At 36.1% G+C, this 24,005-nt stretch overlaps 1 long non-coding RNA gene across 1 annotated transcript; it reads left to right on the forward strand.

The window, feature by feature from the left end:
• Positions 1-6,595: 6,595 nt before the first annotated feature.
• On the forward strand, positions 6,596-20,146 carry LOC104874280. Its single transcript, XR_783702.1, has 3 exons — positions 6,596-6,629; positions 7,521-7,631; positions 20,070-20,146. It is a non-coding gene; the product is annotated as an uncharacterized LOC104874280 (long non-coding RNA).
• Positions 20,147-24,005: the final 3,859 nt, after the last annotated feature.

The following is a 24,005-nucleotide window of genomic DNA, read 5'->3' on the forward strand; positions in this document are numbered from 1 at the left end:
CAAGAGAAACCACTAACAGTGTGAAGAGACATCTCACTATGTGGAAAAAGTTTTAGCCAGCTGTTCCTCAGACAAAGGTCTACTATTTAGAATATATAAGAAATTTTAAAAAATCAGACATCTCAAATTTAAAGACCCAATCTAGAAATGGGCATCTGAAATGAACAGACATTTCTAAAAGAATTAGAAATAGCAAATAAACCTATGAAAAAATGTTCAACATCACTAGTCATTTGAGAGATGCAAATGAAAACAACACTGAGATTCCACCTCACCCCCAGAAAGAATGACTGTTATCAAGAACTCAAACAATAACAAATGCTGATGGGGTTGAGGGGAAATAGAACCCCTTCTCCACTGCTGGTGGGAGTATAGACTGTGCAACCACTGTGTGAATCAGTATGGACATACTTCAAAGAACTAGGATTAGAGATTCCATTTGACGTAGCCATTTGCCTTCTAGGTATTTTTCTAAAAGAATTGAAAGAATCATACCAGTGACATATGTGCACCCATGTTTATAACAGCACAGATTGTAATAGCTAAAATTGGAAACAGCCCAATTGCCCATCAGCTGAAGACTGTATAAAGATTCAAAAAATAAAATAAAATAAAATGGAGTACTACTCATCTATGAAGAACGAGAAATAGAGACATTTACAACTAAATGAATGCACATTGAGGCAATACTCTTAAGTGAAATAAATAGGATGCACATGTTTACATACTGAATATTTTCTCTGGTGTGAGAAACAAATTATAAATGCAGATCAAAATGTCTAATAGATAATGTGAAATAGGAAGTGAAGGTACAAAGGGGAAGCAGGAGTGAGAGGAGTAGGTAAAAGAAAAGAAGGGAAAAGAATAAATATTAGATAAGGAAAAAATGGAAAGAAAGTCCTTGTAAATAGGGAGGGGTGGAGGAGTAGAAGGGAGGGCAGGGGAATGGGGAAAAAATAAAAACCAAGATATATCTTGTAAAGGTACAGATTTCCAATGATGAATGTTATCATATTGTGTACCTGAAATGTACCAATAAAATTAATGAATAAAAATAAACAAACAAAAAATAAGAGTATTAGTGATGCTATGGAGATGAATGAGTGAATTTTAAAGGTAACATAACTAAATTAAGAGTGAATTTAATTATAAAATAAAATATTTTAAATATGTAATCTAAATGGGTGATTATATATAAAGGAAAATGCTGTGTCTATTTTGAGCAAAATAGAAATCTTATTTATATTTTAATATTTCTTATTGATAAATAACACTATCATTTAAAAATAGTTATAAAGAATCCTCAGTTTTCTAAAAATCTTGCATAATAATTGGAAGAAAGTATATCCTATATTATAAACTATGAAATTTATGCTATCAATTTGTGTAAGTTTCAGATTAAAAAAATAGATTATCTCGTATGTTTAGAACCATACTTTCTGCAGTGCAGGATTTACAGGGAAATACTGCCCCTGAGCTTAAAAGATTTCAAAACCTTTATGTAGAGAAATAAACATAAAACAATACAACACAGTTTATAATTTATCATGTATCAGAAGGATAATAACAATTACAGTGACCCTGTCCACTGACAGTATATTTATTTATTTTAAAGCTAGAAGAAAAAACAAAGTATTGAATTATTTAACATTTCAAAATTATATAAAATATTTTATTTTTTATTTGAGAGACTGTCTTAAGCTTGTGTTTAAATTGCATTAAGACTACTGTGTTTTTCCAAGATAGAATGTTTAGAAAATTGTTTGTACTTCAAGAATTATTGGGGCCTGGGATTTAGCTCAGTGGTTCCATGGCCTGTCTCATAAGTGCAAGGTCCCATGTTCAATCCCCAGTACCCAAAAATAGAAAAAAAGAATTGTTGCCTATGTTTATTTTAACAAAATATTTAAACTTTCATTATTGAAAACAAAAAAGACATTTCTAAAGCTGTATGTAGCTTTAAACTTTATTTTTCAGTCAAATAATAAAGATTTATGGGTCATAAATTTTTAGGTATTACTGAGAAATTATGTCTAATTTGTGTTAGATGAAAGCAAAATGTGACTGTCCTCTTTTTTTCCCACTGTTTTTAACCTTGTGATGCTCCCTAGCAGTGTTCAGAAAGAGGTAGATACAATAGCAAAAATTTTCTGTAGACAGGAGTTCCTAGGAATTAAAAATATTAATCATACAGAGGCATGAAGTAAAGCTCTTATAAGCTTCTTGCTCTTGGGTAGTTTCAGTTGCCTTTTACCTTGTGGAGCTGTTTAAGCATACTAGAAATTAGGACTCCTTGTATCATCTGTGTTACTACACCCAGGAAAGGCTTTCTCAGTATTCCAAATATTGAAACTTCTTAAAGCAAAAAAGAAAGAAGAAAAATAGGGAAAGGAAGCAGAAAGAGAAGAGGTGAGGGGAAGGAAGGAAGGAAGGAAGGAGAGAGAGAGCAAGAGAGAAAGAGAGAGAGAGAGAGAGAGAGAGAGAGAGAGAGAATAAAATCCTATGAGTTGGAAACAATTTCATTTTGTATTTTAGTCTTTTATCTTAAATGTAACATTGCTTTAAGTAAGTTGCTTAATAGCTCTGACCATAACTCCACAAGTGCAGATATTGTCATTGCTCCCAGAAAGTGCTAGATAGGCTAAGTAAATGAACTGCAAACTTCTTTAAATCACATGGATGCTCTGAGTGAGTTCACATCTCACTCATCTTTTTACCTTGAAGCAGTTACTACCAGGCATACAGCTCGGTCTATATGAATAAAACATTTACTTTGTTATTTTCTTCACTTTCCCAGTCCCAGTCAAAGGGAGACATTACAGGTCTGCAGATGAAAGTCTGGAGCACATGGCTGCCATCTAATCCTCTTGTGCATAACTCTCATTCTATATTCAGAATCTCATCTTTTGTCTGCTTCAAAAATGGCTCCTTTATTTTTCCAGTGTCTTTCCCAAAGTAGAATTAACATGACTCATGAAGCTCTGCCTTTAATTACTATAAACTTAAATTGAATGTTATTCTCTCACTGCATATTTTTAATCTGAAGATCCAGCCAGCTAAGTGTATCTACATGGCACATGTATTTTAGTCTCAATTGGACCCTCTGTTCTATTTGATCAAATTCTATTCTTAATTTATTTCAACTTTTTGATAGTAAGAATGGAAACATCTTGTTATTTCAACCATCTTATTTTGTTTTCACAAGGTCTTGTTGACTAATAAGAATCACTTTGAATACACTGACATCACACATTCTATTTCCACTAACTAAACTTGAAACATTTGTTTTCTTCATTAAATATATTTCCCCCAAGCAGAATTGTTCACTCAACTTCATTCATGTAGATTCTATTTCTTGGCATCAGAATTCAAAAGTCTTTATCAGGGAATAGTGCTATGCAACTTATTATTTGTTCTTTGTGTTATTTTTTCTGTTCTCGTTGACAGGCTTAAAAAAAAAACTATCCCCCAAGTTTAAATAATTATTTGTTATTTTTTTATCAAGAATTTAGAAAGTTAAATGATTTCTCTTCCATGGGGCATTGATAGAGGTCACTTGGTGATACACAGCAATGTAGGTGGGCTTGTGGGGAGGACCCCCAATTGCTTCTCTTATGTGTCTGCCATTTTGAAGGAGATGGATGGAAAGCTATTTAGTGTAGATAGATTTTCTCTTTGGAGCTCAAGACTCTTAGAGTATTTTGAGCAGCCCACCATTAAAAGGCTTCAATCAATGTCTTAGTCTTAGAATTTTTTTTTTTTGAGACAGGGTCTCACTATGTAGTTGAGACTGACCTGGAACTCACTATGTAAACCAGGATGGTCTTGAAATCACAGCGATCCTCCTGCCTCAGCCTCCCAAGTGCTGGGATTATAGGCATGCACCACCACGCCCGGCCTCTTAGCCTTAGAATTTTAGAATGTCAATTTTGTCACTGTTGGATAAGCAGTTCACTAAGGTCAGTTCAGAGTGAGCAAGAAGGAAATTAGACCTGCTTTTCAATATGAGGACTAGCAAGATATTTGTAGTTATCATTAATGTATCATACTTTCTTGCATATTTAATCTAAAACTTGATGTCAAAGGTAGGTAGCATGACAAACAATTTAGAAGTGATTACTCTGTATCCTTGAATTCACATTTAAAGTGCAGGTTTTATTATTTATTTTATTACTCTGCTGTAGAGATAGGTACACCTCCTGTGGAGTTTTGTTATGTAAGAAGCTATTGCAAGATCAGCTGGTTGTGGAGGGAGCCTACTTTGTCTATGATAATCAAGACAGCACCAGTTACAGTGCCAGTTACAATTGCTACTGTTATTGTTCCTACTTCCACTATTGCCTTTTACTTAAGACCTATAGCTGTGTGGTAGGCACAATGCTATAAGTTTTGTACAAGTTAGTTCCAGTCCTACAAAAATTGTACAAAGGAAAAGCTATTTCCTTACTTTTGTATAGGAACATAGTAAGGCTCCAAGCAATTAAGTAAATTTTAGTATAGTCTGAAATCAGATTGCTTGACTTCAAATTCTAAGTCATCCACTAACTACCAGTCTATGTTTTTAACAGTTTTCTGAAATTATTTGTGCTGCAGTTTCCTTATCTAAAAAATGGGAGCTAATAGTAGAATATAATGGATAAATGTGGACACTAAAAACAGTAACAAATGATAAATGTCAGTAAGTATTAATGACTATTACTATCCTCTATGGTCACACAGGTTAGTAAAAATGAAACCAGATACACAAGCTTAAAAACCACATAGTTTCTGTTATATGATGAGCACAAAGTATAAATAAATCAAAGAGAAAATAAAAGGCAATAGGGAATAGAGAGATAAGTCTTTGGCAAGTGGGAAGGGGACAAAGAGATGGGGGGAAGGAGGGAGGAGCAGAAAACAAAAGAAATAAGATATGCCATGTACATGTACCAGCTACCTACAATGAATGCATTTATCATGTACCAACACTAATAAAATGAAATAAAAATTTAAAAAATGCATACTGAATGCTGAAACATGATATGAAAGATAATAGCTTCAAAATATCTAAGAAACCTGACTTGGTACCAAGAGTAGATTTATAGTAAATCTGCACTTTGTGAACTTGCAGAGATAATTATTTTGAAATGAATCTTGAAAACATTAGCAAACAAAGAGCCATCTACTTGGCTGGATTGGCTCAAAGCAGGAAGTACTGTTAGCCTCTTTTGCCTCCATGATTCATTAATGTTTTCATTCAATAAATATTGTAGTGGGCCAGCGATTTAGCTCAGTGATTCCGCTGCCTGCTTTGCAAGCACAAGGTCCTGAATTTGATCCCCAGTAACAACAACAACAACAACAACCCCAAATTTTAGAGTACCAGCATTGTGCCAGGCATGAAGCTAGTGCCTGCTACTAAACTGCCAAACAAACAAGTAGTGTTCTAGCCTTCAAGAGGCAACCATTTATTTTACTTTATTAGTACATATTTGCAGTACATAATTATTCAATTCCTTATGGGGTGTTGGTATCTGTACTTAACACATTTTAATTCTTTTTCTATCTCCCACCCTCCTTCTTCCTCCAACCATTTGTTTTAGAGCACATCTTTGCCTTAGATGATCGGCTTTCGACATCTCATGCTTTATCTTCATTGCTTATTTTCTGCACCCCAGCTACCTCTTCTTACATGTGACTTTAGTAAAAATGCAAAGCATCCCTGAAAGATCAACCCTTTCCTGAATTTCCAACCTGCCAGCTTGCCATATGGTTTTGGGCTTGACAGGCCCCACAGTTAAAAACCAATTCCTTAAAATAAATCAATCTCTTTCTCATCTCTCTCTCTCTCTAATCTATCATCTATCATCTAACATTATCTATAATAGTCATAACCATCATTATTATTATAACCTATCTCTGTTGTTTTTTGTTTGAAGCACCTGTCTAATACAATTTTCTTTTCTACAGAACATTTAAAAGTACAAGTCAAATGCTTTAGCGAGTAGTAGATGTTAATGGTTTCTCATTCCCTCTGTGAAAATAGAAAGGTAAGGTTTGATTGGACTTTGGAATTCATAGCACTAAATTCCAACAAGTCTGGAAATTACAAATGGTGTTGGTATGCATCTATTTACAAGCGTGCTGTTTAGCCCTGCTTATTTACATTTAAGCTTAGTGGCTGTGTTTTGTGTCCTGTCACAGAACTTTGAACTTTTGCAGCAGTAATATCTAGACACTTGACAAGGGCAGACCCAACCTGCCTGGTTCTAAAAATTCTCACAGTATCTCAAACTCCAAAAGGAAATCACAGGAAAGCATAACCTGGCTTAATATGTCCTTGTGTCACTGCTGCCCATTTGCATGTGACTACTAATTCTGCTGTTAGTCACATTTCTTTTTCACAGTTTTAGAGGCTGAAAATCTGAAATTTTTGGTGCCACTGTGTGTGTTCTGGTTAAGGCCTTCTTCCTGTCTTGCAGAAGGAGCATTTTCTCTTGTGTCCTCATATAATGGAAAGAAAGAAAAGACAAGTTCTGCGATGACATCATAAAGACCCCACCCTCATGATCTCATTTAAGGCTAATCACTTCCCAAATGCCCCACTCTTAGTGCCATCACATTGGAGTTTGGAGAGTCAACACAATTTGGTAAGGGCTGGGGATGCATTTTAGTGTATAACACTGAATATGAAAAAGTCATGTGTTTAAACAAGAAATTTACTTCTTTAAAAATAAATGTACACATGCTTATAGTATACAGAAAACAAAAAAAAGTAAAAGTTGGTTGAAACGTTTGTATAGTTTATTTGGAGAGAAGTCTGCTTCTTTTAAAAAAGTGATCTCAGATGAATCAAGCCTCCCTTTGGGCTAACCTCTTGTCAGGTATTTTTGCATGTGTTGGAGACAGAAGAGAACACAAATAAAATAGCTTAGTTTTATTTCACTTGATTTTTATTGCATTTTTGGAGACCAGGAGCAGTGGATAAATGTCAATAGTGATATTTTTGCTTTTTTGGGCACTATTTTTGAAATGCTGTTGGGCACCCTCCTCTGTCATAGTGGTGACAGTGTTGTAGGTGGGAGTCAAGATAGAGTCATTCACTGACCCAAAGCATTTACAGTCTCTTTGGGGAAAACACTTGTTGTCTCAGCCCTTACCCATGCATGTGTCAATGGGTCTGTTTTGCTTGTTTTATACAGAATCCTTAGTTCCTCCTTTATTCAAGGTCCACCATGTAGATTCTGACAAGTGAAAAGAAATTATTTCAATGCGTGAACCCTCATACTTCATATATCTTATGCAGTGTACATACTTCCCCATGGGAAACTGGACAGAAAGAAAAAGGAATAGAGGGGGTTTGACTCCCATCTCTTTTATAGTCAGACTACAAAGCAAACTAAAGTGAAAAAAATGTATAGTCTCTTTAGCTGCAGTGGAGTGGATTAAAAATATCTAGTGCCCACTGCAAAAACCTTGGCTGAGCTGTGAGAGCAGCCACTTGACTGTCAGATGTTTAATTACTACTCTCTCCTCCTCAGGCACTCCAGTAGCAGGGAACCATGGAGACCAGTGTCATTGCCCATATGTTGGAAAGCTACTAAATGAAACCCCTATGTAACAGGTCGACAAATCTACTGCGGCAATTGAAGGTTCTGAGACTAAAAGTTTCTAACATATCATTCCAAATGTGGTGTTTAAAAATGTTTTTCTCTCAGTGGTACAGGCTGACTTTTCTTTGTCAAGGGCTGAGATACTGTTATTATACATCAATACTATCTGAAAAGAATGAATATCTCAGCAGGACTGGGTTTAAGCAGTTGACATGTTAGAGTTAGGCCCATACTTGTAATGTTGGGTCACAAAACACTTATGTTCAGCATGTTCTGCGCTGAAGTGTGCAGTATGCTCAGAGAATTCAGATCAGAGACAGAAGCTACACTTTACATTTGCAAATCCATAGACATACTCTTCTGAAGTTAATTATTCTACATCTAGTAGAAAAAGGTCTCTTCTCACTACTTCCCCAGTTTCTTATGCTTCTGTCTCACACCTCTCTTGGCCTGGGTAGCTTATTTTAAAATGCATTTTATATTATTTTTTTCTGCTAACTTCAAGAAAAGAGAATTGACCCCTAGTTGATTCCAAGTTTCTCACATCTGTAACTATTATCCCTAGGGAATGTTACTTTTGTCTTTGTTATATACGTTTAAGGGGAATGGGTAGTCTTTCCCTTGTGGGTGAACAAAAACCTGGAAAAACTGAAAAACAAAACAAAACAAAACTGACAGCTGAAGATTTCTCAGGTTTCCTTGCATATATTGTCCTTAATTTGTTCTCTGCAAAGGGCTCTATTGTCTATTATGCTTGGGAATTGCAGTATTAAATCAGCTTGAATAAGGTTTTTTTTTTTTTTTTCACTACAAGACTCCTTAGAGCCTACAATGTATTGATGTATATTGTAAATTTCCATGAAGGTGGTCTAGCACATGGATTTTTCCCAATCTGAAATACTACCATTTTTTTTTCTTTTTCAGTGGAATTTGTGGGAACGTAGTTTGAAGATTGCAGGGATAACCTTGTCCCTTTCTCTTTCTATATTGAAATAATACCTGTATTAGTTGGCTTAATTTGTTTCATGTAATGGTACTTCACAAGTTATTTGTTAAGCAATGCCTATGATCTATGAGTTTCGTTAGGTAGCAAAATTGTGAAACATAGATAAAGGCTATCTTTGAAGGAATTATGATCTAACATGTACTGACATATTTAGGGCATGGCACAGTTTAGTAATGAAGCGTTAACAGTCCTTCTATAAGTGGCTTTCTGCATCAGACTGTAATTTTTACATTGATATATTATTTAAAATTTCTTCCTCTTTTCTGTGAGTAGAGCTTAAAGAGTAGAGAGGAGAAGTCCTGTCTTCTGAGTTGAAGAAGTTTTTAAGAGGAATCTTTTCAGGAAGATCCTTCACATTATGGCAGATTAAAAAAATTACTATTTGCTTTATTTACAGAAGGTTTATTCATAATTGCCAAAACTTTGAAGCAACAAAAATGTCCTTCAGTACGTGTGAAAAAATTGTTGAATATCTGCCCAGTAGAAAGTTATTCAGTGATAAAAAGAATAATGTGCTGAATGTCTATAATTTTGTTCAGATGACTGCAGAACCTGGAAAAGCTGTTGCTGCTATCGATGCATAACATACTGCTATTATTAGTCTTTTCATACACACACACACACACACACACACACACACACATATATATATATGTATATATATATATATTTATTTTAAGTGAAAGAAGCCAGCCTAAAAAGTCTACAGATTGTATAAGTCAAGATATATGAAATTCTGGAAAAGGCACAATTATGGAGATAGTAAAAAATTTAGTGGTCTCCATGGGTTGAGTGAGGTAGGGAAGAATAGGTAGACAGAATTTTTAGTCAGTGGAACTACTGTATTATATATAAGACTGCAGTGGTTGGTACATGTCCTTACGCATTTGTTAAAACAAAAAGACTGTACAGCACAAAGAATGAACACTAGTAACAATATTAGCTCACCAGTTGTAGCAAGTGAACCACAGAAACACAAAGTGTTAATAATGATGGAAAGTATATGTATTGTGAGGAGGTGAAGGGGAATATGGGGACTCTTGAAAAAATTGGATTTTGAATTTAATTTTTGTGTGGGATAGCTGGTACTGTGTTGAAAAACTAAAACTCTGGTTGTGATTTTGAGATAGTTCTGATACTGAGTTTAAAGGCAAATGAGATACTTTTTGGGTAAGAGGTAAAAACTTTACTATAATCTTCTTCAATAAGAGAGCAAAGTCACTATTTCAATGAAGAGGGAAAATGCATCCAGCTCCTCTAGAGGAATGTGGTCATCAAATACATATTTTATTCAAAACAGAGGGTTATTTATTTAGTGACAGTGAGGATTGAACCCAGGACCTTCAAACTAAGGTGCATCCTGGGTACCACCATGCCCAACTAGAGTATCTTTTTATGTGTATTTCCTTGCAGTTAAAATGTTTCATATGAAAAGTTTCAGATCACTCTTAGTGGTGTGTAAAACTGGAGAATAAAATATACACTTGCTAGAGACCAAGAAAGCTACCACCATAAACTAGATTCATTCCTCCACTCTCAGTCACCTAGATTTGTGGGTTTGCCGTGTGCCTCGGATGGTTTTCCACAGGGCTGGCAGGTTTTTATAAAATATAGTTCCAACCATAAGCATAATTTATTTAAAGGAAGAGTCCTCTGACATGAAAAGAACATTTTTGCTTGCCTGAATTTTCTCCTTTCTTTAGAACCTTAGGAATTGAATTTAGATCACTTTAGACAAAATTTGTTTAGGGCTAGAAAATTTCAATTACATACTCTTGGCCTATTAGCAAATATTTTATTAGCTTGCAAAAAAAGAAGGATCATTTAGGTCTTCTCATATGAAGTGATAATAATTTCTTTTATGACTCACATTTAGGACTCTATCACTCTAATTTCAATATCTTTTATTGACATAATAGAACAAAAAGCATTCCTGTGTATTATTCTAAATAGCTGATCTCAACTCTCTGTGGATATAGACAGCTAATGAAGCAGTGAAAGTAAACTATATTATTGAATAACTCCCAGAGATCTTTAGGCCCAGTCACTCAGCAACATTTATTTAACACCCTTGGTGAGCACAGCATCTTAGCTCTTATCAGGAATCAAAAGCAATAAATGTGGTTCTTGCCTTTGAGGATTTTTCAGTTGGATAACTGCAAAAAACACATGCATGAAAGACAACTGGATTCTTAAAAATATTTAAACAACTTTACAGAAACTTAACAGAAGTTTATAAATTCATGTTTTATTTTCGGCTTGTTAGTATGAATCATTTTTCATCTAATGAAATTTAAATATTTTCAAGTTGAAATAGGACTGTTATTCCCTTCTTTAGCTATATTCAAAAAGTTTTTTTGGGGGAGGAATAAAGATCTTTAGGGACACTCTCATAAGAAAGAATAATTTTTGCCTAGTATACCAATTCTTCATTTATAAATCACTTTCAAAAATAAACAGGCAGCCATGATCTATACAATATAACATGAACACCTTGTTATTGAATACAGAGAGAACAGGTATTGGATCCCAGCCTCATCCATATACAGCCATGGCAGTGGTCAAGTCCAAGGTTCTGTCCATCCAAGATGACAGTGGTCAGCTGAGTCTGGAAAATCCTCTCTCTGAAGAATTTGAATGTGAAACATGTTGAATTTAAAATGCTACCGATAAAAGTAGAGGATGAAAAGAGATGCAAGGTTTTTAAAAACTTGTTCTACCTAGATCTTCAAAGACATGGAAGAATAACATGTCAAATGCTCGAATTATGAAATTTTGCTCCAAATTCATGCCATTAAGTGAACTGGAGAACTGTCGTTTTTTTATGTACATTTTTAAAAAAAATCCAAGTTCAAAAGTAGGCATGTGAGATCATATGACTCCATGTTAGTGCTTAGTGTTCTTTTTTCCTCAAATGTATGTTCTTTCTCCTCAAAGGCTAAAGAAGCTCACATTCTAAGGAAAATTTAAATATTTCTATTCAGGCTTGTATAGGACTTTACAAGCTCTAACTTCTCAAACCAAATATCAAACCTCTCAAGTCTACTGTAATGATATTTCCCCAGGTGCCACATGTATGGCAAGCTCTAGGCACACTGCCTGTTGCCCTTCTTGATCTCTCCCTTACACTTCCTTCTGTCCTGCTGATCTTGACATTCACCCTTCAATTTTTTTGCTTTTCTGATCCTTGAAATTTTGTTTGTCAGTATTTCCACGGCAATGTTCCTAGTACACATTTGGCTAATTTGCTTTACATTTCTTGGTTGAGACAGTCTCCTACTAGCTCAATGAGGCTTCTGATTGCTCACCTGGGTGCTAACACTTCCATCAGACTTACTTAGTCTACAATATAGAAAAGTTCCCTGGAAGAGCTCAGTAATAAAATAAATATTTGAATTATGAGATGAGCAAAGACATTGTTTATTTTTTAAAATCTAGTCTACTTTACTATGGGACTTAGGGGAAATTTCACACTTAAACTAGAGTATATTTCTTTTTTTAAAAATTGAGTATTTTTCATCTAATGAAATTTAAATATTTTCAAGTTGAAATAGGACTGTTATTCCCTTCTTTAGCTATATTCAAAAAGTTTTTTTGGGGGAGGAATAAAGATCTTTAGGGACACTCTCATAAGAAAGAATAATTTTTGCCTAGTATACCAATTCTTCATTTATAAATCACTTTCAAAAATAAACAGGCAGCCATGATCTATACAATATAACATGAACACCTTGTTATTGAATACAGAGAGAACAGGTATTGGATCCCAGCCTCATCCATATACAGCCATGGCAGTGGTCAAGTCCAAGGTTCTGTCCATCCAAGATGACAGTGGTCAGCTGAGTCTGGAAAATCCTCTCTCTGAAGAATTTGAATGTGAAACATGTTGAATTTAAAATGCTACCGATAAAAGTAGAGGATGAAAAGAGATGCAAGGTTTTTAAAAACTTGTTCTACCTAGATCTTCAAAGACATGGAAGAATAACATGTCAAATGCTCGAATTATGAAATTTTGCTCCAAATTCATGCCATTAAGTGAACTGGAGAACTGTCGTTTTTTTATGTACATTTTTAAAAAAAATCCAAGTTCAAAAGTAGGCATGTGAGATCATATGACTCCATGTTAGTGCTTAGTGTTCTTTTTTCCTCAAATGTATGTTCTTTCTCCTCAAAGGCTAAAGAAGCTCACATTCTAAGGAAAATTTAAATATTTCTATTCAGGCTTGTATAGGACTTTACAAGCTCTAACTTCTCAAACCAAATATCAAACCTCTCAAGTCTACTGTAATGATATTTCCCCAGGTGCCACATGTATGGCAAGCTCTAGGCACACTGCCTGTTGCCCTTCTTGATCTCTCCCTTACACTTCCTTCTGTCCTGCTGATCTTGACATTCACCCTTCAATTTTTTTGCTTTTCTGATCCTTGAAATTTTGTTTGTCAGTATTTCCACGGCAATGTTCCTAGTACACATTTGGCTAATTTGCTTTACATTTCTTGGTTGAGACAGTCTCCTACTAGCTCAATGAGGCTTCTGATTGCTCACCTGGGTGCTAACACTTCCATCAGACTTACTTAGTCTACAATATAGAAAAGTTCCCTGGAAGAGCTCAGTAATAAAATAAATATTTGAATTATGAGATGAGCAAAGACATTGTTTATTTTTTAAAATCTAGTCTACTTTACTATGGGACTTAGGGGAAATTTCACACTTAAACTAGAGTATATTTCTTTTTTTAAAAATTGAGTTTATTTGTACATTTTAGGTATGCAGTACAGTTACATTCATTATTGGGATCTTGTACCTTTACATGACAGGTCTTAGTTCTCATTCTTTCCCCTTGTCTCTGCCCTCCCTTCACCCACTCCTCCCCTCCCCATTTACAAACACTTTATTTCCATTTTTTCATTTGCTCATATTTTTTTCTTTTCCCTTATTCCCTTTCCCCTACCCTTCCCACTTTCCCTACACCTTTAGCCCTTTTCTTCTGTTTCACATTGTCAATTATCTCATTAGGATCTCATGTACCATTATAGTTTTTCACATCAGAGAAACTATTTGGTATTTATACATATGTGACTTATTTATTTCAGTTAGGAGTATATCCTTAATATGTATCCATTTTCCTATGAATAACTCTAAATTCTCATTCTTTATGGCTGAGTTGTATTCCATTTTACAGAAAAACCACATCTTCTTTATGCAGTTTCCAACTGATGGGCAAATAGGCTGTTTCCAAGATTTAGCTATTACAAACTGTGCCACTGTAAATATGTGTGTGCATATATCACTGTGATAAGATTCTTTTAATTCTTTTGGATAGATACCCAACAGAGGGATGGCTGGGTCAAATGGAATCTCTAGTCCCAGCTCTTTGAGGTATCTCCATATTGATTTCCATAGTGTTTGAGCCAGTCTGCACTCCCACCAACAATGGAAAATGGTTCCTTTTTCCCCATAACCCCGCCAACATTTGTTATTGTTTGATTTCTTGATAGCAGCCATTCTTTATGGGGAGAGGTGGAATTTCAGTGTTTTCATCTGCATCTCTCAAATGACCAGTGATGTGGAACTTTTTTTTATATATTTACTTGTTGCTTTTACTTATTTGCCTGAGAAGTGTCTGTTCATTTCAGATGCCTATTTTTGAATTGTGTCTTTATATTTGGGGGTGCTGATTGTTTTGAGTTCATTATATATTCTAGATAATAGTCCTTTGTCTGAGGAGCAGCTGGTAAAAATGTTTTTCCCTCATTGTAGGTTGTCTCTTAGTTCTGCTGATGGTTTCTTTTGCAGTGCAGAGGCTTTCTAATAAGATGAGATCCCAGTTGTTGGTTCTTTCTGCTAGTTCCCGTGCTACTGAGGATTTGTTCATAAAGTCTTTTCCTAGGCCAATGTCTTCAATAGTTCTGCCTAATTTATCTTCCAGCAAGTTTAGTGTTTCTGTTTTAATATTTAGATCTTTAATCCACTTGGATTTTAATTTAAACTAGAGTATATTTCTGAACATTTCTGAGTCAAAATTTTTAAATTTTGGATGAGAGATAAAAATGATTTTCTTATTTTTATTTTTGGTACCAGGGATTGTACTCGGGTCCTTGAGCTTGCAAGGCAGGCAGCAGCACCACTGAGCTAAATTCCCAGCCCAAAAATGATTTTCTTATATGATTATCTAGAGCCATAAAATAATTTCTGTACCTAGCATGATGTATATCAGGTAGACAACACTTTAAGTAAGCTTTATGACTATGAGAAGAGTAAGAGAAGGGGATGCACTCGGTTTTTGGAAAATTCAGAGAAACAAGGTTAAAATAGATGACTAGGGACTCCAGCTTGACTCCCTGTGTGTGCTGGGAAGTAGTTCTTTGCAAGAAAGGACAAACACTGGAGGACAGAATGGCTGGGGATGGAGACTGTGATTTGTTCTTGTCAGAACAAGTGGGAGGTGTGGAGAATCTAGTGAGCATCTGTAATAAATCTTTTCAAAAATATTTTTTCTGAGCTAAATGTCAGTAAAAAGGATGAACTTCTGTATGGACAAAATTTAGCTTTAAAGAGCAGCTTTAAGAAAGAGAGCTGCGTGTATGCTTGTCTGAAAAAGAGACAGAGAAAAAGCAGTAGAATCAGAGCATGGATTGTGTTTAAGAAATGGAAAACCAAGTTCCAATGTATGCCCTGAGAGGACCAGTTTGATAGTCATCTCTTAGAGAAGTGATATGGGGGAGATAAATGAGATATAATACACACAACTTCTGTAATTCAGTGTGTCTATAGTGTCTGTATTCAAGGCACTCTGCCTGGTACTGTGGGATATGTGACTGCAACAGATGCATGACTATTGCCTTTTGGAAGAATATAGACCACTGTGCAGACAAAACAGAAATTCAATGTTATTAAATTGTGTAATCAGTGCCATAGAAAGATAAAAGGTGAGTTTAATGTTGGAAGAGGGAAAGATACTTTTGGCTGAGAAAGAAATAGCATTTGAGTTGATATATTAGTTATAAATCAGATAGCCTCTGAACTATTATTAGCTTAATAAAATACAGGTTTATTTCTTGACAAAATTGTTTAGACAGATTGTTCAATGGGCAGCCTTAGCTACTCTGACTCAGGAACCCAGGCTCCTTTTCTCCCTCTTCCCAGTCCATGATTTTTAGCATGATTTTACCTTTTCCTAGGGCTTCAGAATCTATATTAGTTATAAATCAGATAGCCTCTGAACTATTATTAGCTTAATAAAATACAGGTTTATTTCTTGACAAAATTGTTTAGACAGATTGTTCAATGGGCAGCCTTAGCTACTCTGACTCAGGAACCCAGGCTCCTTTTCTCCCTCTTCCCAGTCCATGATTTTTAGCATGATTTTACCTTTTCCTAGGGCTTCAGAATCTCTTGCTTCAAGCCAGTGTGTGGAGAATGACAGACTATGAGGGTCCTATATGAGGCTTTGAAGTCAAATAGGAAGCAACAAGCAACAGTTCTACTCACATTCCATTGGCTAAGACTCAGTTAGATGACTCTTCTAGAAGAAAGGAAACTGGGAAATATAGGCTAAGACAGATCCTAGGATCAAGGAAGAAGTTTTATATTAGGTCAGAGCCTGGAGTGTATTCACAGGACTGATGTTGTTCCAAAAAATCTTCATTTTCTAAAAGCGATCAGAATTTTATTGCCAAGAGACTGTAAAATGAAGGTAGCTGTTCCCCTCCAAGAGTGGAAAATAGGTCTTCCACCAGGCTGGTTGAACACAGAGGAATCTGCTTGGAGAAGTCTTGCTTTTTCCATAAATTGTTTACCAAGTTGACAAGTCTGGGTAATAAGCTGAAGGAGCATTTGACAGGATTTTGAACTGAGTGGGATATTTGAGGTAGTCGAGTGAGTGGGTTGGCAAGGAAGGTTGTTTTAATCATCTTGAGTTGAGGAGTTAGTTGGGTGTCTATTTAGGCAATCACTATAAAGGTGGAGGGGGATCAGGAGAGAGGTAGAGATTTTGGGAAACATACACAACAGTGCCTTTTTGCCTTCTTTTACCGCTCTCAGAATCTCAATAACAGAGAAACATCAGGCTGAATTTAACCAGTTGCATTAACCAGTTTCTCTGATAAAAAGGGCAATTCTTTAATGATGTTTTGGCTCATGTGCTTAATAACTAACCATATCTGCCGTAAAACAAATTGGGTATTCTGAGTGAGGTTTCAACCCAACCCTTCCCCTGACCCAAATAGTTATGTCAGGTACATATTTGCTTCATTGGCCAAATCCAGAGCAAAGTTGTAATTTTAGTGATTTAACCTGACTAAAGTTCATAGATTTAACTGAAACAAAGTTCCACTCAGAATTAGAAGCTATAAAACAATGATTAGGTTGTTAAAGAAAGGAAATGTATGCAAAGAAACTCCCCAATAATGCATAGCAGTTCTAGCATCAGCTATTCTGTATAAAACATTCAGAATAAGTATCATTTTGTGGGAAAAATTTAGGTTACAAAAACAAAATTAATGTTAGCAATTTAGTCAGCTTTCTTTCTTTTTAATTTTGAGACAAATAAATTACTAAGTTGCCTTGTTGGGTTTGCTTGAACTTGCAATCCTCATTGCTCAGCCTCCCAGAGTGCAGGGATTATAGGAATGTGCCACGCACCCAGCCCTAGATATAATCTTATGTGATGTTACTCTATGTATGAAAAGGGGCCTATTCAACTGTATAATGGTCTTAGGTAGAACAAGTGGAGAAGATAAAGCAATATATATGAATTTGGGTTTAGCTTACCTGCAACTCTACCTCTTTGGGAAGGTAACCCTGTCTTTTAAGACAACTGAATAGAATTGTAATTGAATAAGGAAAAGGAAAATGTATAATAAAATAAAAAAGACACAATCATATTTAAATCTATAAGTGATTTTCTAATATGTTTCTAATATTATAAAATATTTATAATGTGTTTGTATTCTTCTTAAGGTGTTTAAAGTATTTTTAATATCTGGTATATATTAGGAGTACAGACAATTAATTTTATAATCAATGCCCAATTGGAGGAAACCTGTTTAATAAATTAATGTTTCTTATTAGTTATATAATAAGCATCTAAATAGAAAAAAACTAATTGTTTAAAATTAATAAGATTGAGTCTAAATTATTTTAATTATTCTAATATCTATTGATGATTAAACATAACTGAGGTTAATTAACTGAATGGTATATCACCTGATGGTACAATGGTTCTTTTCCACCATTAGGAGTCAACCGTACCTTCCTCATCCTTTCTTGGGATGGGGTCCTTTCTTCCTTTCTAGATAGGAGCATTCTTGATCTGATTTATATAATTCCACCCATCTTTTCCCCTTTTATCTTGGTATTGGTTCCTTTTCTGCTATAAAAAAAAAGAGGCATTTTAAACCTTTTCAGAATTCTCTGAATTATTTAAGAGGGAGTCTGCATCAGAAATTATCACATAGTAATACAGTTGTTAATGTAGTTTGTATATGTGTGTTTGCATCTCTGAAAACTGCAATATTCTCTGGGATTTCCTAGAAGGAGAGGCTAAGCAAAGGGAAATGCTACAGTGGGGAACAAACTCCTGAGGTGTCTGCTGTGCTTCCACCAAGGGAGCACTAACTTGAGCAGTTCTTAGCCCGGCAGAGCTGGATGGGCAGGAGTGAGATAATGATGGGAGTTCTTGCAGGGTGTCTGAAAGTCAGCAGTGCTGCAAGGAGAGGACTCGACCAGAAAGACATCTGCTCAAGTATCAGCACAAACAACAGAAAGGAGCATGTTAAAAAAAATAAGAAAGAATTAATTTGAGACCATTTTATCACTTATGGAAAAATAACATACACAGAAGAGAATGAAGGGCCTGTGGTTTCCCCACTAATGGCAAAGACAGGGATACGATTGGGATAGGGTTCTTGTCTCTCATATCAATTTCCCTCCTCCTGAAGAGTTGGGGAGAGGGAGAGATTGGCTTCTATCTACAGACTTTCAGTGAGTCTCCTTGTTTTTAGTTTCTTGTGTTTTTCTTTCTTCTTTCTCTCTAGATTTTGATCTAGAACTTTCTTCACCATGTCTCACATCAACATGCTCTAGCACAGAGATTGGCAGACAATGGCTCATGGCCTGAATCTATTCAGCTACCTGTTCTTGTATAGCCTGAGAGCTATGAAAGGTTTTTACATTTTAAATTACATTTTGAAATTGAAAATAACACTATTTTCAATATTAAAATGTAATTTTTTGTAACATATTAAAATTATATGAAATTAAAAGTTCAGTGCCCTAAGCTAAAGTTTGTTGGCATGTCATTTTCATTTATGTGTGCCTTGTCCATGGCTGCTTTCATGTCACAATGACAGGATCGAGGAGTTATAAATAAGACTTATATAATACACTTTATTTTGCCAATTGACCCACAAAGCCTAAAAAATTTATTGCCTGACTTTACAGAAAAAGTTTGCCAACTGTGATGTGAGATTATGTGTTCTTCTGCTCTGCTCTGTCAGTAGTGCGCTTTGTGTCCCTTATTAATTTATCGAAATCACTTTATTGATGACTCCTTTTATTGTCATCATGAGTATAGTCTCTATTTATTCCTTTGCTAATATTTTGGCAAGCTAATACCATAACAAAAATGTAACTAGTATGCAATATGTCCTAACTCTCAACCTCTCTTTCACTTAATGTTCACAAGCAGAGAATAACTCAGATAATAGATAAGTCCTGGGCAGCTAAAGACAGTAAAGCTTAGGGAGTTAAGAGTTTCCCAATATCATCATCACACAGAAGGATGGTGACAGAAGGAGGTGTGACAAGATTCAAACCCAGGCAGTCTGTGCTACTATGCTTTGATTCCTGTGAGAAAGAGGAGGCTGACTTGTGTAGTTGGTCCCCTATCAGGGATCCATAAATAGCCAATGTAGTTTAGAACAGGTGAAACAGAAGAGAGGGAGAAAAAATGTGCCCAAAGTGGGGAAAGTTGGTATTATAATTTAATATTATTTTACATTTTATATTATTTTATTTGATATTCTCATTACTATTTTACATTACATTTCATATTTGTTTTTTAAATATCATTTTACAAGTGTAACAGGGGTGCAAATTATGCCTGACATTCTAATGTGAAGACAAAATTGCTTTATAGTGAATCTCTTTTATCTGTGGAGTAGCTGCAAAACAAATTGACTTGGTGTGTTATTGGGGCTATAAAAGACCAATGTGACATGAACAGTGTTTTTTTTTTTTTTTTTTTTGGTACAAGGTTTGCTCAGTCTCAGAGCTCCTTCTTTAACTTTTGCTTCTTTTCTTGTGTTAATATGTGCTGGGAAAGGGGTTCTGGGCTTGCACAATACTGGGGTGTATGCTTAATCTGACGTTCTAGCACAGCAGCAGTGCTCCTTGGTTGACAGTGTGCTGCTGGCTCTATTATAGATAGTCTGTGGAGATATCACTCTATGATATGTACTCTCTCTCAGGAGTGCTCTTGTTTGACCTGGCCTCACCTGGTTCCTGAATGACTGACTACATTGGTATTGTCCAGCCTCCTGCCCCAGGGTCTACCAAGCTTCTGCTGTGAGATAACCATCTACCCAGAAGGCTCCTTGGCAGGCCCACTGCGTCTCAGCTGAACACATTCAGGAACTGTGGAGGTCTGGCACTGAGCCTTGCAGCATTTTTTGGACTCACTGCACACCCAAGAAGTTGTGGCTGTATCCTAGGTTGTATTTGGGGGCAAGGGGAAAATTTGAAAGATATTCTTTCCAAGTCTTCTATAAATAGTAACTAGGAGACTTGATTTTTATTTTCAATTACATGACATACATCCCTCTAAGTTCAAGGAAGGAAAAGGGGGCGATACAAATGAGACAGTTTCCAATCTCTTTTATCCCCTTTTTTTCTAGGCTAGAAATACTTGGATGTCTTTTTTGTTTTTTCATTTTAAAATTTTTCCATCATTGTCCCTTCTCCTGTATGGAGGTATCCTGTATGTTGTTAGGGTATGAGACACTTTTCATATTAGTAAACATTGTATTCTAAGTCATTTAGCCTAAGTTGTTGAGAAGATAAAGAAAGGAGAAAAGACAGGTAAAACACTTTCCCAAGCTAATATCTTGGTCAGCAAGGTTTTATATCTTGCTATGTATCCAATTTATGCATAAAGTATACAACCTTTTTCTCTTTTCTTTGCATTTCTTAGAAACAACTTTAATTTTCCCACAGGCATATGATTGCTAATGTGAAATATAATGTAGTGTACTCAAGAAGGGAGAACAAAACACATTGGTAAAATTTGGAATAATTACTTGTACTACCACATTTTACCAGCTTTTACATAGACCCTTTTCTGGGTGGTCAACCCTTGTTTATGATTCTCTGAAACTGGTATCTCTTGATATTTCTTTTCTTGGCTCATGAGAGCTCTTTTTCTAGGGATTTTAAAAGGATTTAGAAGGGAGCTCAAGCTGTTGTGTAAGCAGAATAATCTCTACTCTTTAAAATACTACTTTTACAATACTTTTTTGGGGGATCCAATCTATGTAGTGTTTATGCGGTGCCCATGCAAGGTCCATGTGCCCTTGAGCCAGTGGCCTACTTCATTCTCTAGGGAGGTCTCAGACAGTCAAAGGACACCTGGCAGATGTTTTTGTGAGATCTCTGTAGAGTTGTGACTCAGCAGACCTCATTTCAAGTTTCATGACTCCATTTTGGTGCTCCTGTCTGGGATAGTTAGTTGACTGTGTCAACTTGAGACAAAATACCCAACTAAACTGGATTAGCATAGTTCTAGGTGTGGCTAAGGGAATGCAACCAATGGGCTTTCTGCCTAAATGGTATAAAGTGGAAATGAAGAATGAAGTTTCGTTTCTCTTTTCTGCAGAGGCACGCCAGTCTTCACCTTTACTTTGGATTTCATCTCCTGGCTTTCAGTACTAACTCTTTAGCTTCCAGCATAGACCCTTCAGCCTTCTGGTGCAGACTATTCAGCCTTCCATCCCAAACCCTTCAACTGCCTGATATGGACTTGCACAGGACACTAAAGTGAGCTTCAAACCTTCAACTGGATCCTTTAGATCTCCAGTGCATGGACAGACCTTTTTCGCTCTTCCACATCTGACTCTGTAGGCAGTCTTGTAAGTCAATCTTATAAATTCTTATGTTTGTATATCTTGCATTATGTCTGTTTTTCTAATAAGCACTGACTGATACATTATCCTTACTGCCTAATAGAATTCTGACTCCTACCTCACTAATCCTGTTGCATTTGTTGCATTCTTTCCTTTGAAGAGGTTACCCTAACTGCCATTAGGGAAAAGGGATGAAAAACTGCTCTGGTTGCTTTGAGCTGTACAGTGGCAGTGAGAAGCAATCAGCAGTCAGGGGCATCCTCCAGAGGCTTGTTTATAGCATGTGATAGAAGTCAGGTGAAAGCTCCATGCCTGGTTTCATCTGCATGACCACCTGAAGTTTAATAGTCTCTTGGTGAAAGAAAATAAAGTGAAAAAGGAGATTGAATAAACAGGGTCCATACATTCAAAAGAATGTCAAGAGTGTCAATACTCACTTAAGGGTCCTATAAGAGTTCAGGGGTAGCCCTACAGGGATTTAAAGAGGGACCCTGGTCAAGTCTCTTGGTTAAGGTTGTTATTGAAATTTTCACATATCTGGATGAGATGTTTAAGTTTGGCAAGGCTAGTCTTCACCTTTTTAGAGTCCTTTATCCAGAAGCAGTGGGCTTTATTAAGCATACTACAAGTCCCACACATCTCTGTGGCAGGAAACTCTAGTGCTCTCCTATTGTGTAAGGCAACCTAACCCAATGAATTGAGGCTTTTTTTGTTGAGACTCAATAGCTTTTACAACACTTTCCAAGATTGTTGAGGTGCCACTGATAGGTTTCCAATAGAGGCATGTCTGTTAGCCAAAATAATTCATGAAGAATCTCCCATCCGAGATGCAGCTGCTTAAAGACAGGGTTGTCCTAGGGAGATTTAACTGGAACTCCTTAAGAGACCTTTTACACATAGACTGGGAGAGGGTGCCCTAGGAAGGAGCCTAGATTAGAGATATATTTAGAAATTGGTAAGATAGAATGGTTAAATAATCAGATATGTGGGAGGGCATTGGCAAGGATATGTTTTTCCCTCCCTGAGAAAAACAGAGTATGATACAAGAGTTTCCAAGAAAGAAAATAGAGGCCATTTCCTGTGAAGGAGAAAAGGTCTTTTTGCCCTGTAGCTAGACAAACTTAAAGGTAGATTATAAGCATATGGCAGTGGGAAAGATGCTGGGGTCCCAGGGTGACCTGTGGAGGAAGGTCTGGTTCCAGAAAACCAGTTGTTTATGCACATAAAGGCATCTTTAATGTTGTGACCATGGGGGACTTGACATGCAACATTCTGGATAATGAAAGTGAAAAGAGAAAACTCAGAGAGAAGTTAATGTCCTGTCTCATTAAGTACAAGGCTCAAACATTGGGAGAGCCATCCCAAACCTGGGGATAATTTCTGACATTAAGGTCTTTATACCTCTATAGCCTCCTAAATCTTACATGGGAAGATATGCATGGTGTCTTCCACCTAATTGGTGAAAATGTCTACCTGTACTAAGAAATACCTACTCTTGGGCATATCAGTGAAATCTATCTGCTAATCTAAGTACTCATTTCAAAGTATCTCCCCTTTTGTTGGTTGCCAGTGTAAAATCCTTTTATTTGGAGAGTTATTCTGTTGGCAATCTTGCAATTCTCTTATCTGGAAGCAGTCTAGCAGCTCCCCACTCAGGATCTGTTACTGTCCCATAATTAATGACCTCCCTCTGGTACCGATTAGGTAGACAGTCATTTGTGTAAATGAAGTTTTATAAACCCTGAGGAACTATATGCTCTGTAAACAACCATGTTCTGTAAACAAAGTTTATGACATTCTGTTCCCATATGATTCATAAGACACTGTTTTCTTGCAAGGCTAAATTACTAAACTCTCTGCCCTTGTCTTGTTCCAGTAAACCCACTTACTGCATCACTAGAAAGACCACATCCCCTCTACTAAATGTATAAAAACATTCCTTTGTTGAAGTTTCCTTTTGTTCAATTGCTCAGACTTTTGGACATGAGTTCAACTGAGTCAAGGTGCACCAATAAATTCTCCTGATTTCCATTTGGTGTCTCTTGTCTTTTTGGAATTCTGCAACACACAAGCTGGCATATTGCTTGTTGAAGCCCCTTTCCTTTAAATAGCCTCTGAGTCATTTGGTACATTTTTTCTTTTCCTAAGTGAAAGGCTTGATGGAGAGTTTGAAGGATTTTCTATGGATTGACTGCAGGTATGAGCACTTCCCTCTCCACCCTCCATCTAGAACCATCCGGAGGTGAAGAGCTGATATCCTTCTGGCTGGACCCACTTTGTCTCTGC

Source organism: Fukomys damarensis, unplaced genomic scaffold, assembly GCF_012274545.1.
Source record: "Fukomys damarensis isolate Sample0158 unplaced genomic scaffold, DMR_v1.0_HiC HiC_scaffold_14, whole genome shotgun sequence".
Lineage (NCBI taxonomy): Eukaryota > Metazoa > Chordata > Mammalia > Rodentia > Bathyergidae > Fukomys > Fukomys damarensis.